Genomic DNA, 13,519 nt, shown 5'->3' on the forward strand with positions numbered 1-13,519 from the left:
AATTGGGAAAATGGGGGCTGCAGACAGAACCCATCTTTCTGCTGAAACTACGTACATAGCAATTTCTAGAGATGCGCCTCATCTGAAGATGAGAAACACATGGGGAAATTATTGCCTTGTCTCGGGTGCTTGTGTGATGCGTGGTGGTGCCCGTCTGGGTCCCTTGGGTCCGGAGGAGGAGCTCTGCAGAGGGTCACATCTGGACCCCGGCTGTATTTGTCATCTTCTACACACTTTCCTTACCGCCTTTTTAAAAGAAAATAGCATCTCTTCCCCGTTTGTCTGTTGGTTGCACAGTGTTCCTTCTTAAAAATTTTCTCTTTGTTTCTGAGACCCTCTGGAGCCCTGGCTCTGCTCCTACCTCTTGACCTGTCCTATCTCCTTCCCCGGATCCTCTTCCAAAGTCATTTCCTTGATCACTGCTGTTCCCCAGGGCTCAACTTTCTGTTTCTGCTCACTGGAAACAGTCTTCCTGGAGTTGCTTTATCTAGTCCTGCAGTTTCTACAGTTACTTTAAGCCCAGAGATATGGGGAAGTCAATGCTATGCCCCCCGTAATCGAATAAAACCAAGAGTTTCCCAGGTGAGCAGTGACAGGAGAACTTCCTGTTGGGAAGGGGCAGCTGGCCACGGGGTCCCTTGTCTGGGTTTTCTTTTCTGTGGAATTCTTGCTCCCTCTCCTTTGGGGCGCATCAGAGGGGCCTGGTTTCCTTGTGCATCTCTGTCCTAACGGCGAACGAATCCTTTTTCCTTGGTTTTCCTAAGCTGAGATGAGAAGCTTTCTTAGTATGTGGCTACATGCAAGGCAAAGCACAAGGGATATAAGCACAATGAGACCAGAGAAGGTAAACAACTTGGCTTTGCAAGGGCTGAGCTGGGAGCACTGTATGAGTTATCAGTGTAACAAATTACCTCCAGACATGGTTGCATATCTCAATCATACCCAGGGCTTCTTAGGTCAGGAATTTAGGAAGACCTTTGATGGAAAGCTCTCACCTGAGATCTCATGAGGTTGCACTTACGCATCTGCTGGGGCTGCATCATTTGAAGGCTTGACTGGGGCTGAAGGATACCTTTCCAAGCGTCCACTCGCGTGCGGGACAAGTTCTTTCTGGCTATTGGCTGGGGACGTCAGCTCCTCCGCCAGGGGTCCTCTCCACAGGACTGCTTGAGCGTCCTCATGGTATGGCGACTGGCTTTCCCCAGAGCAAGGGATCGTGGCAGGAGCTGTGGTGCTTTCTATCTAACATCAGGAGCCACACATTTCCATGTCCTTGAAATTCTATTGGTCACAAAGTGTCATCTGTGATTCAATATGGGGGATGATGACCCAGGGACATGGATATGGGGAGGCATGGATTAGCAGGGGCCATTTTGGAAGTGAGCTGCAACAAGAGCCAACTTGTTCTCCAGGATCTGTGGGACTGTCCCTTTCCATGAGGATCTCCACAAGAAGAGGCTTTTAGGGATCTTGATTTTTTGGCTTCACCCATAGGTAGAGGTCAAGCACCACCTTGTCAAGAGCATGCAGGGACACCCCCTTCCAGTTTGATCTTTAGACTTCAGAAGCAGAGAATTTCATTAATCCCATCCCTCAATCCATGGTTTACTTTCATCACTGTTCCATGCGAGGCTCCTTTCTTGCTTTATTTACTTATTCTTTTTATCTTCCTTCCACGCATATGCCCTTTCCTCTATTCACCCTTCCCCATGACTACCACTGGCAATCACATTAAAATGTAAAATCATGTTAAAATGGTCTGCTCAGGTTGCTTTTAAAAAATGCCATAGACTGGGTGGCTTAAACAACAGACATTTATTTCTCACAGTTCTGGAAGCTGGAGAGTTCAGGATCAAGGTGCCTGCAGATTGCATTCTTGGTGAGGACCCTCTTCCTGGCTTGCAGATGGCTGCCATCTCACTGTGACCTCACATAGCCGACTGAGAGAGCACACACAAGCAGGGGAAGGGGCAGGGAGAGAAGCAGACTCCTCGCTGAGCAGGGAGCCCAACCCGGGGCTTGATCCCAGGACCCTGAGATCATGACCTGAGCCGAAGGCAGACGCTTCACCGGCTGAGCCACCCAGATGCTTTTAAACCACAGACTCAAACACTTTGCCTTTGCCAGGATGGACCGAAAGTTACCTTACAGCAGTAGTGGGCTTCCTGCCCATGTTGCAGTGAGGAGCCGGTGGAGAGCTGGGCTGGATCAGGACGCGGTGCCACCCCTGAGTAGCAGGGGGCTGGAAAGGCTGAGGGGCAGGTGTAGAAGGTAAGCAGGGAGGTGAGCCGAGGGGCCGTGCCAAGGAGAGCGAGGCCATTTGTCAGATCCAAAGGGCCAGTGGGAAGTTGGGCTGGCAGTCGAGGCAAGGAACAGCGGGTTGGATAAATGAAGAGTGGGAGGTGGAAGAGGGCAAAGGTCTCAGAACACAGGCTATTCACTTTGGAGGTTGCCTGGGCTCTTTCTGTGGGGCTGGTGGGAGGAGGCAGGGAAGGTTTAGCCAGCTTCAAGAAGGGCTGCCACAGGTGGGAGGGTAGTTCTGTGAGAATTAGGAAACAGAGACTGCTCTGGGCCGATGCAGCTTTACCCCCAGGGCACATGGCTTGGGGAAGGAGAGTAGGCTAGATTGCAGTCTCCTGAGTAGTCCCTGTTGTGCAGTGCACAGCCTGGACAACCGTGATGGGCCCTGGCTAAGAGACTTTGGGTTAGCCAGATCCCTTTCTCTTTGCAGTTTAACTCCTGACTTCCCAATGGTCCCCCATGCAAGGCACCTCCAGTTCGCCTCTCACCCCATGGGGTGGGGGCGGGGGCACCAGGAGTCAGAACTGGGGTTGGCATCTGCTGCCTGACTTTTATTTTTTCATTAAGGTCAAATTCCCTTACCATAAATGTATAGTTCAGTGGCATTCAGTACTTCTGGTGCTGTGCAACCTTGACCTCCAGCTAGTTCCAACACATTTCATCACGCCCCCAGGAAACCTTGTACCCATCAAGCAGCCTTTCCCCATTCCTTGTCCTCTAGCACCTGGAAACTGCTAATCTGATTACCTATCCTGGAGATTTTATATAAGTAGAATCAAACAATACATGCCCTTCTGTGTGTGAGTACGACATTCCTTTTTGTGCCTTATACTCCCACGTATGGGCAGAGAGCATTTTGTTTATCCATTCACCTGTTGAAAGAAACATGGATTTTTCCATCTTTTGACTATTGTGAATAGCTCTGCTGTAAATACGCACGTGTAAGGTTTTGGTGGAACAATTCTTGTTTGTTTTCAGTTCTTTGGGGTGTATGTATACCTGGGAGTGGAATTGCCGAGTACGATAGTGATTCAGTGCTTAAATTTCAAGGAACTGCTAAACTCTTTTGCGTAGCAAAATTTTGCATTCTCATCAGCACTATATGAGGGTTCTGATTGCCCCAGATCCTGGCCAGTGCTTGCTGTTTCTTATTTTTTAAAACTTCAAGCCATCCTCGGTGGGTGTGAAGTAGTATCTCATCATGGTTTTGATGCATGTCCTGGATAACTGATGACCCTGTGCATATTTTCATGTTTTTGTTGGCCTTTCGTAGATCTTCTTTGGAGAAATGTCTACTGTGCTCATTTTTATTTTATTTTTTAAAGATTTATTTATTTATTTTAGAGAGAGAGAGTACACATGCGTGGGGGGAGGGGCAGAGGGAGAGGGAGAGAGAATCTCAAGCAGACTCCCCGCTGATCGTAGAGCCCAATGCAGGGCTTGAGATCATGACCTGAGCTGAAATCAGGAGTCAGACACTTAACCAACTGAGCCACCCAGGCGCCCCCCTCATTGCTCATTTTTAAATTAGGTTGTTAGTCTTTTTGTTATTGAGTTGTAAGGGCTCTTTATATATTCTGGCTGTTGTCTGACTTTTATTCATCTAAGTCAGAGGTGCTTTAGCCTAGGTTCTGTCACTTGAAAGAAAAACCTCCAAAGTAAATTTCCTCTTGCAAAATGTCAGCAAGTTACTGAGAGCCTGTGAGCTTCAGTTTCCTTATCTGTGAAATGGGGATAATAATAGACCTGCTTCCCACGGTTGTTTTGAGGATCAAATGTGCTAATATGTGTAAAGTGCTTAGAACAGCACCAGGTATGAATGTGAGGGCCCCATAAAGATTAGCTCTTGCAGGGCGCCTGGGTGGCTCAGTCGTTAAGCGTCTGCCTTCGGCTCCGGTCATGATCTCAGGGTCCTGGGATTGAGCCCCGCATCGGCTCCCCGCTCCGCGGAAGACCTGCTTCTCCCTCTCCCACTCCCCCTGCTTGTGTTCCCTCTCTCGCTGTCTCTCTCTCTGTCAAATAAATAAAAATGTTAAAAGAAAGATTAGCTCTTGCTCTTTTTAACATTATTTTGAGAAACTAGCACAACCATGCTCATCAGCACCTTCATTTTAGGTCACCACACACCTCACAGGATGTGCAGGAGGAGAGGAGGATGCCAGGGGGTAGCACAAGGAGAAGGAGAGAGAGAATCTTAAGCAGGCTCCAGGCCCGGCGTGGAGTCCAACACAGAGCTCAATCTCACAGCCCTGAGACCATGACCTGAGCCAAAACCACGCTGGACACTTAAGGGACTGAGCTACCAAGGTGCTCCAGGACTGGTTTCTTTGTTAGAAGCCAGCCAATCAGTTCACCCCAAAAATGTGCAAACAAGACTCACTGTGCCCAAATTTTCTATAGGTTTTATCTCTCTCCTTCTCTCTCTTTTAAATCGTATTTTTTGCCTTTGTTCTCTGACAGAGATTGTCAGAGTCTTTGGCTGTCTCCCTCATATTGGAGTGTATTAGGGTTCTCCAGAGAAACAGAACTAATATGATCTATCTATCTATCTATCTATCTATCTATCTATCTATCTAGACATCTATCTAGACATCTCTCTAAAGATAGATATATAGATACGGATTAGCTCACCCAATTATGGATGCCGAGAAGTCCAGACGCAGGAGAGCTCATGGTGTAGTTCCACTCCCCATCTGAAGCCTGAGACCGAGGGGAGCTGATGGTGTAAGTTTCCATCTGAGTCCAAGTCCAAAGGCAGAAGACCCATGGCCCAGCTTGAAGACCATCAGGCAGAGCAAAAGAATTCTTTCTTACTCAGCCTTTTATATTCTTCAGACCCTCATTAGATTTGCTGTGTCCCACGCACATTGGGAAGGACCACCGGCTGTCCTCAGTGTACCGATTCAGGTGTTAATCGCATAGACACACACAAATATTTGGGCACCCTGTGGCCCAGTCAAGTTGACACATGACATCAGCCATCACAGTGAGTACATATGAATACACGTGTCTAACCTGAATGCCTCCAGGTTGTTCTTTGGCCACACTCCATAGATGGTTGTCGACTACTGAATGGGTGACCAGTTGCTCAAAGGGACGGTTGTGTGAAATGACAGATCCTGGGGCACCTGGGTGGCTCAGTCGGTTAAGGGTCTGCCTTCGGCTCAGGTCATGATCCCAGGGTCCTGGGATCGAGCCCCACATCAGGCTCCCTGCTCAGCGGGAAGCCTGCTTCTCCCTCTCCCACTCCACCTGCTTGTGTTCCCTCTCTCGCTGTGTCTCTGTCAAATAAATAAAATCTTAAAAAAAAAAAAAAAAGCCAGATCCTGTGCGGTTGCGGGACTAGGGATGGGCCATCTCAGTGTGTGCTGAGAGAAGTCACGGTCCCAGAAACTTGGGGATGCCTCTGTACTGATTTGAATAGTGTACCCTACACATTCACGTTCTCCCAGAACCTAAGAATGTGACCTTATTTGGAAATAGAACCCTGGCAGAGGTAATTAAGTTAAGTCCATATTGGATTAACGTAAGTAATGACACTGTCCTTGTAAGAAGAGGACACCCAGATGTACAGAGAGGAGGTCGTGTGATGGGAAGATGGTGGACAGATGGAATGATGTGGCCATAACCCAAGGAATGCCAGGGGCCACCAGAAGCTGGAGGAGGCCAGGCCAGGAGGGACCCTCTCCTAGAGTTTTGGGAGGGAGTATGGCTCCGAGGACACCTTGATTTTGTACATCTGGCCTCCTGACCTGTGAGAGCATAAATGCGTACTGTTTTCAGGCACCTGGCTTGTGGTAATTTGCGGTGGCCGCGCCCGGAAATGAACACAGTCTTGAATAAGCACCCGTTGGACCTTTCTACCTCTGGAAGGCCATTGCCCAGCACTGTTTGTTTCTCTTTGTGGAGCGCTCAGGCAGTTTGGCCGGAACCCCCTTCACTGTAAATGCTCAGTCCCCGCTGGATTTTAGTAGGCCATTTTTAATTTTTTCATTTCCCTGTTGCTTATCCGGGGCAGGTGGTTCGGATTAACTTCGAGAAACATATTTGCATTTTAGATAGCAAAGGCCTACTGACGTGTGATGGCTGCATGAGCCAGGCAGGGAGCGGGTATTGGATCCCGTCGGGGGGCCTGGGACAGGGGCCTTTCTTCCACTGGGCGAGAGCCCCTGACCCAGGAGCTTCTGGGGCCCGGCCTGCAGGGGAGAAGTCGCACACAATACCCTGGAGTTCGCAGGCTCCCGGCCCTCCCTGGATGTGAGAAAGTTTTTCCTTAACTATAAAATAAATAGATATTCATTGAAAACAACTTAAACAGTGAGTAAAAGCATACAGTGGCAAAAGGACCCTTAACAGCATCATCCCTAATCATTATTAGCCTTGTGTAGACTCTCTTCACTCCTACCCGCCCTTCTCGTGCATGCTTTTCTTTGTATGTGGGTTTATATTTTTATGAGAAGATGTGCACAAACCACAGCATCTTGTAAGCTGCCTTTTCATTTTATGACATATTGTGCACCTCCTTCCACACCCACAATTATGGACCAATAGCAGCATTTGAAATGGTCGCACCGTGGCCGGTACCCCTTCCGTGAACACGCCCCTGCCCGAGGGTGAGGTCAGAGGATGGAGGCTCACCTGGCTGAGGTCAAGCAGGCTCCAAACGTTGTTTATGTCTGATCCACTGATGAGCGGGCAGGCCGGTGGGCAGGCCTCTGGCCCCTGGAGCCCACTGCCAGTCCTTAAACCTCAGCTCTGCCTGCTCAGTGAATGTACTAGGCAAGGTTCCTGGCCTCTGTCCACCTTAGGTTCCCAGGGCTGCTGTGACAAATTCCCAAAACCTGGCTGTCTTGAAACAAGAGACATTTCTTACCTTGCAGTTCTGGAAGATAGAAGTCCCAAATCAAGGTGTCCACAGGGCCGTGCTCCCTCCGAGGTTTCCGAGGAAGAACCCTTCCCTGCTTCTCCCAGCTTCTGGGGATCCTCGGCGTCCCTCTAGCCTCTGCCTCCACCATCATGTGGCCTTCTCCCCTCCGTGTGTCTCCATGTCCAACCCCATCCTAATCTAATATGGCCTCATCTGACCTTGATTACATTACCAAGACCCTAGTTCCAAATAAGGTCACATTCAGAGGTTCTGGGTGGACATAGTTTTTAGGGGCCACTTATTCAACCCAATACACTCATCCTTCAGGAGATGTAATTTGGGGAATGAGTTAATATAAGTAAAACACTTAGAAAAGCAGCTGGCCCAGTGAAGCCCTCCTAGAAGTGGTCATTATAATGCAAGGAGCATTTGAAAAGACTCAGAGGAAAGAGCGTATGTAAATGCCCAGAAAAGGACACATCCTAGCCAAGCAAACCTGCGCCCCCCCCCCCCGCTGCCTGGCTAGTCTTTTTGAGTCTTTGTCTTATATATGCCAGAATATCAAGTTTTCCTCTCGCAATCCTTCCCTTAAAGAATGGTTTATCTGGCCATTTGTTTATGTGTGGAAAATGCATAAAAATTTATAAAATAAACCCATTTACTTCCAGACAAAAGTTAGCATTTTGCCCGGAGTGAATTTTTGTGGCTGAGTTATAAAATTCTGAAAGTAAGAGTTTCTTCTTCTTCTTCTTTTTTTTTTTTTTTTGAAAGTAAGGGTTTCTAATGAAACTGCGCTACCCTTTAATGAACATCACCACCCTCGCTATAATAAAGAAAGTACAATATTTGGCATGATGCACTCTGGAAAAATCTCCTAATATGTAATATGAGTGATTACCTCCTTTGTGAGCCAAGCTCTGTTTCCATTTTGTGGGGGTAATTCTGCTCAAGTATTTATTGAGTGCTTACTAGGTCTCAATCACTGTGCTGGGCAGTGGGGATCTAAGGATAACATTAGTGGGGGTACAGTGTCATAAATAATAGCTTTCAACTAGGTGCATGTGGGGCACTGTTCTCAGTGCTCTGCGTACCCACATAATCCTAATAGGCTCCCCATTTACAGATGGGACACCAGAGGTACAGAGAGGTCCAAGTCATTTGCCCACCATGCTGCACCCAGCAGGGAGAAGGTCAGGGGGCACATCCACTGTCCTGGGAGGTAGGTGGAGTGCAGTGGCTGAGCTCAGCCCGATGGCGTCAGCACAGGGACTGTGGAAGCCCATGGGGGGCCACCTCTGTGCGCAGTCTGGGAAGACCAGCAAGGGCTTCTTGGAAGGGCGTGTTTAGGAGGAACTGGATCGAGGGCTGGTGAAGGAGAGGGGGCACCAGGGAGCACCATCCCTGAGCTTAGAAACGATGCAGTGTGTGCACCCATGTGTGCACGCCTGTGTTGGGCGTTGCTGGACCCGCATCATGGGCAAGAGCATCGAGATATTCATCCAGAGAGGTGGGCAGGGGTCAGCAGGAGGAATGGTGTAGACGCTTCCTTAAGGAACTTGGAGACTATCCTGCACGTGAAGGAAAGCCTGAATCAGGGTTTTAAGGAGAATGACACGCAGGTCTGACTATTCAGGTTTCTTCCCTGTAACTGGAGTATTTTAGGACATGTCACTTGGATGCTCATTTTGGGACTGGGGAGGAAAAAAGGACTCTAGAGAGGGGAAAAAAATAGGATACTATCTTAAAATTCCATCCAGGCTGCTGTTTTTGTTTCTCTCATTAGATGTATTTGTATCCATTTCACATGTCAGCCCCAAAGGTTTGAATCTTACCAGTTTTCGCCTGCAAGTAGGACATTCGTGAGGCCATACCTGTAACAGCCAGCACCCTGAATGCTTCTTACGCGCCACATATCACTGCCAAGATCTTACAGGTTTCAGTTCGTCTAGTCTTCACCAGGACTCTACGAGGTAGATGCTACTGGTGTCCCATTTTCTGATGGGACAGCCTGAGGCACGGGGAGTTTCCTCAGCACCTTGGCCCTGGAAGAGGTCAAGCCAGGATTTGAACCAGGCAAATCGCTCTGTAATCCAGGTCTACCATTCTTCAAAGAATGGGATTTTTCCCATGGTCAAGCCACGCCATCACTGGCCTCAGGTGGGCTATGGACTGAACTGTGTGCCCCCCCAAATTCATGGATTGAAGCCCTTACCCCCAAAGTGATGGGATTTGGAGATGGGGCCTCTGGAAGTAATTAGGGTTAGATGAGTATCTTTATTTTTATTTTTAAAAGATTTTGTTTATTTATTTGACAGAGAGAGACACAGTAAGAGGGAATACAAAGCAGAGGGAGTGGGAGAGGGAGAAGCAGGCTTCCCGCTGAGCAGGGAGCCCGATGCGGGGCTCGAACCCAGGACCCTGTGATCACAACCCGAGCTGAAGGCAGACACTTAACGACTGAGCCACCCAGGCGCCCCCAGACGAGTATCTTTATTAAAGGGGCACCAGACAGCTCGCTTCCCCTCTTTCTCTGCCATGGGAGGAATGAGAGAGAAGGAGTCTGTCTGCAAGGCAAGAGAAGAATCCTTAGCAAAAATCCAAACATGATGGCGCCTTAACCTCAAGACTTCTAGCTTCCAGAACTGTGAGAAATAAGTCTGTTGTTTAAGTGCTCCGGACTATGGTGTTCTCGTACGGCAGCCCGAGCAGCCTAAGACAAGGTCAGCCAAGAGAGGCTTCTGCTAGCCCTCGGGGTGGGTGGAGATTCACACAGAAGCTGGCTGCTTCTGGCTTCATGGTGGACCCCAGGGAGCCCTCTGATGTGACCTGTGTACATGGGAGCCACGGCAGGACGAAGGCAGTGCCGCACCGTGTCCCACTTCGGAATGAAGGGTGCTGTTAATAGCCCATGAAACACAGCACTGTCAGAAGTGTGCACCTTGTCACAGACCCTCAGGGACCAGGACCCAGCTCCGCCGCTCACAGGCTCTATATAACCTCGGGCATATTGGAAGTCCCTGGACCTTGGTCTTCTCACTGTACAGTGGGAGTAAGAATACTTACCTCTCATCGCTGATGTGACATTTACAAGGATACTATAGGCCCAGCACCTGTGAATGCTTAATGTAGGGGGGGTATAATGTTAATATAAAATTCCCTTTTTTCCAATACCTAGTTCAGGATTCCCCCATCTTGGAGGCTCTCCCCCGCTCTCCCCCGCAGTCCCCTCTGTATGTCACACATGTTGATGGTGGCTCCTTCTTGTGTTAGGTTCAAACTACCTGCTGACATGTCCACCTGCCACCCCAGATGCACAGGCAGATCCTTTGGGCATACACTGCTTCAGGTTGTAGCCGAGGGACGGGGGGAAGGGCTGTAGGCATGTGGGAGGTGACGGAAGGAAGGTCATTTCAGAAAGAGGCTACGGGTGGCACAAGGCTGCCCGGTGTGTCTGGGAGGAGAGGAAGAGAGAGAGCCGGGGTGCTGGTTGTGCCAGAAGGCGCAGGGGGAGCTTTTACGGGAAACAGGGATGCAGAGAGCTCAGCACTGTCCCGGGCACACACGTACCCTGCAAGGTTTTGAGCAGGGAGGCGGGTTCAGATTTGCTAAAGTCTAGGCAGGAGCCCGGAATGCAGCAGGGACATTTCCCTGCATGGGCGAGGCTGCAGAGAAACCAGGAGCCTGGCTGGCGAAAGCTGGCTGAGACCTTCAGACCTTGGGTCCGAGCACGACCGTCTGGATGACTGCAAGGTTTCAGCTAGAGGATCCGGGTCGTGAATGACCTCCCAGGCAGGCAACATGGTCCCAGGCCCTCTTCAGGGACCTGACCCTCCGCCCCTTCCCAGAGGTGCCGTGGGGAAGCCAGGCTGGAGTTGGGAGGCTTTCTTCCATTTTTTGTCCTGTGATCATTAGGTTTGCTGATAAGTGGGCATTATTAATTAAAGGGATAAAGCGTGTGCTTCCAAGGGTGATTACCGTTACTGTAAATCAGACTTAATGGCGGCAGAAATTCATTAGGGATTCATTTCCTAATGATAATGAATTGGCTTGAGCAGATGTCAGACGAAGCCGTGACCATAATTTTAATTCCAGGCTCCAGGAGTGGAAAGTGTCCGGGACTGAGGAATCAGAGCAACCTTCTCAGAACTTTGGGGCTTTTTAGTGTGTCCTGGGCAGCCATGTGGACACGAGCCTCTCCTGAGGACCTCCGGGCCTTTGCTCTTGCCATGCCCCTTCCAGGAACAACGTTCCTGCTACCTTGTCTCTTGAGCCTCACTTTCCTTGGAAGTTTTCCCTGACTGTTCCTGGGGGAGGCCAGAGCCGCTGTGAGCTCCTGAAGCTCTGATCGCCCCCTTCTCTGGACACCCTTGGGGGCAGGCACTGGCTTAACTCTACCTCTGCTTTCCCAACACCCAGCGCTTAGTTGGCATTTTTGGTGATGGCTGAATCAATGCACAGATGAGCGGGCACAGCGATGTTTTGCTGGTGGCATCTGATGTGGCTGAAACTGCGGCGATTGATTCTGTTTGGAACTTAGAGGCCAGAGAGGAACCGCCTGGGACAGGAGGAGTGAGCCCCCTGGTCACCAGGAACATCAGGCCTCCCCATGCGGACCAAGGTGAGTCCCCAGGCACATGGATGCCTGGACTTAGCAGGTCTGGGGGCTCGTGAAATTCACAGGACATTAACCAAAGCAGCAGGAGGTAAAGGACCCCAAGCCTGTTGCTAAGCCTGTGAAATACCTTATCAATGGTTATTGCCGGGAGCACATAAGAAATTCACGCCAAGCTCAAGAGCTTAGCATAGAGCTTGGCACCTGGTAAGCATGCAACAAATAGGAGCCATTATTATTATTCTGCTGAACTAATGAGGCAGAACCTCTAACTTTGTAACCAGGACAAGAGCAGTTTTGCTTGTAAATATAGACCCATGTCCAGCATGGCAGCCCACGCTTCAAGAGGATTCCAGGAGGGGTGGGTGGGTGGGGAGGCAGCAGGAGAAGGGAAGGACCAGGAGAACTCAGAAGGGCCTCGGCCTTACAGGAAGGGCAGGGTGTGCCCTGTGAGTGGGGAGGGAGTAAGGGCAGATGGGGCCCGGCCCCAACCATGCCAGTCCCTCAGGGGGTCCAAGGCATGGCCTCTGCAGGCCTCCAGGGCCGTCTGGCCAGGCAGACCAACTCACTGGGCGGGTGATTGTTTCTAACACCTTTCTAACACGGAAGGACATGGCCCTTCCGTATCTGCCCTCTCCAGCCAAGTGCTCGCAGAGTGAGTCGGGCAAGGATTGGGTCCTTTATGGACGAGGAACCAGGCTCAGCAAGGTTGAGGGACCTGCCGAGTGGCACTCAGCTGAGAATCAGGCCCCGTCAGCCTGCTTCCACACTGTCGGGAAACCTGACCAGCTGGCCTCAGAAGAGGAGAGCTCCTCTCCAGACAGGGGGCTAACTCCCTAACTACCGAAGGGGAGGAAAGTCTTTTCTGATACTGTATTTTGTTTGCTGGACCAGAGTTAACATTTGGGTCCCTGTGAATTGCCAAAGCCTCTTGGGAATGTAATCTGTAAGGATCTATTAACATGTGGAAACACACATTCCCTTTGATCCTGCAATCCCACTTCTGGGAATCTATCCCACAGAAATGAAAACCCTAGAATGTAAGGCCATAGGAACAGGATGTTTATTGTCACATGTTTGTGGTGGTGAAAACCTGGAAGCAATCTGAAAGTCCATCAGGCCTGGAATAAGGTTGAATAAGTTATGATACACGCCTTTTGGGAACATCAACCTTTTAAAAATTAGATTTCTATGTAATTATCTGGAGTGCTGTCCTTGATACATTGCTAAGTAAAAAACAAAAAAACAAACATACAAAACCCCCCCTCCAAGGTGGCCAGTAATGTGAATTATGCAATGCCATAAAAAATAATGAAAAAGTTCTATATGTGGATCTATATTAATTTGCTTGGACTGCCACAACAAAGCACCACGGTCTGGGGGGCTTAAAGAGCAAAAACGTACTTTCTCACAGTTTTGGAGGCTCGAAGTCTGAGATCAAGGTGTTGGCAGGTTTGGAGCCTGGGACTAGCTTGGTGTCACTAGATTGGAGGTAACTGTACATGGTGGGGAAATATTAGGAAATGAGATGGGGGCCAGGTTGTGTAGACCCCTCCCCACTGCCCGCAACGAAAGAATAAGAACCAGAGAAAGGCCACATAGATACCTGTTCAAAGAGCCTTCCGTATTTTACCGCAATGAGTTCTTACCATTGGATGAACCAATGTTCTCCTTGCTGTGCAGGTGAGGAGGGAAATTGAGGGATGGAAAGGTTAAGTGAAGTGATTCACTAAAGGTCA

The sequence above is a fragment of the Leptonychotes weddellii genome, chromosome 2 (genome assembly GCF_054177405.1).
Source record: "Leptonychotes weddellii isolate Sample4059 chromosome 2, ASM5417740v2, whole genome shotgun sequence".
NCBI classification, from domain to species: Eukaryota; Metazoa; Chordata; class Mammalia; order Carnivora; family Phocidae; genus Leptonychotes; species Leptonychotes weddellii.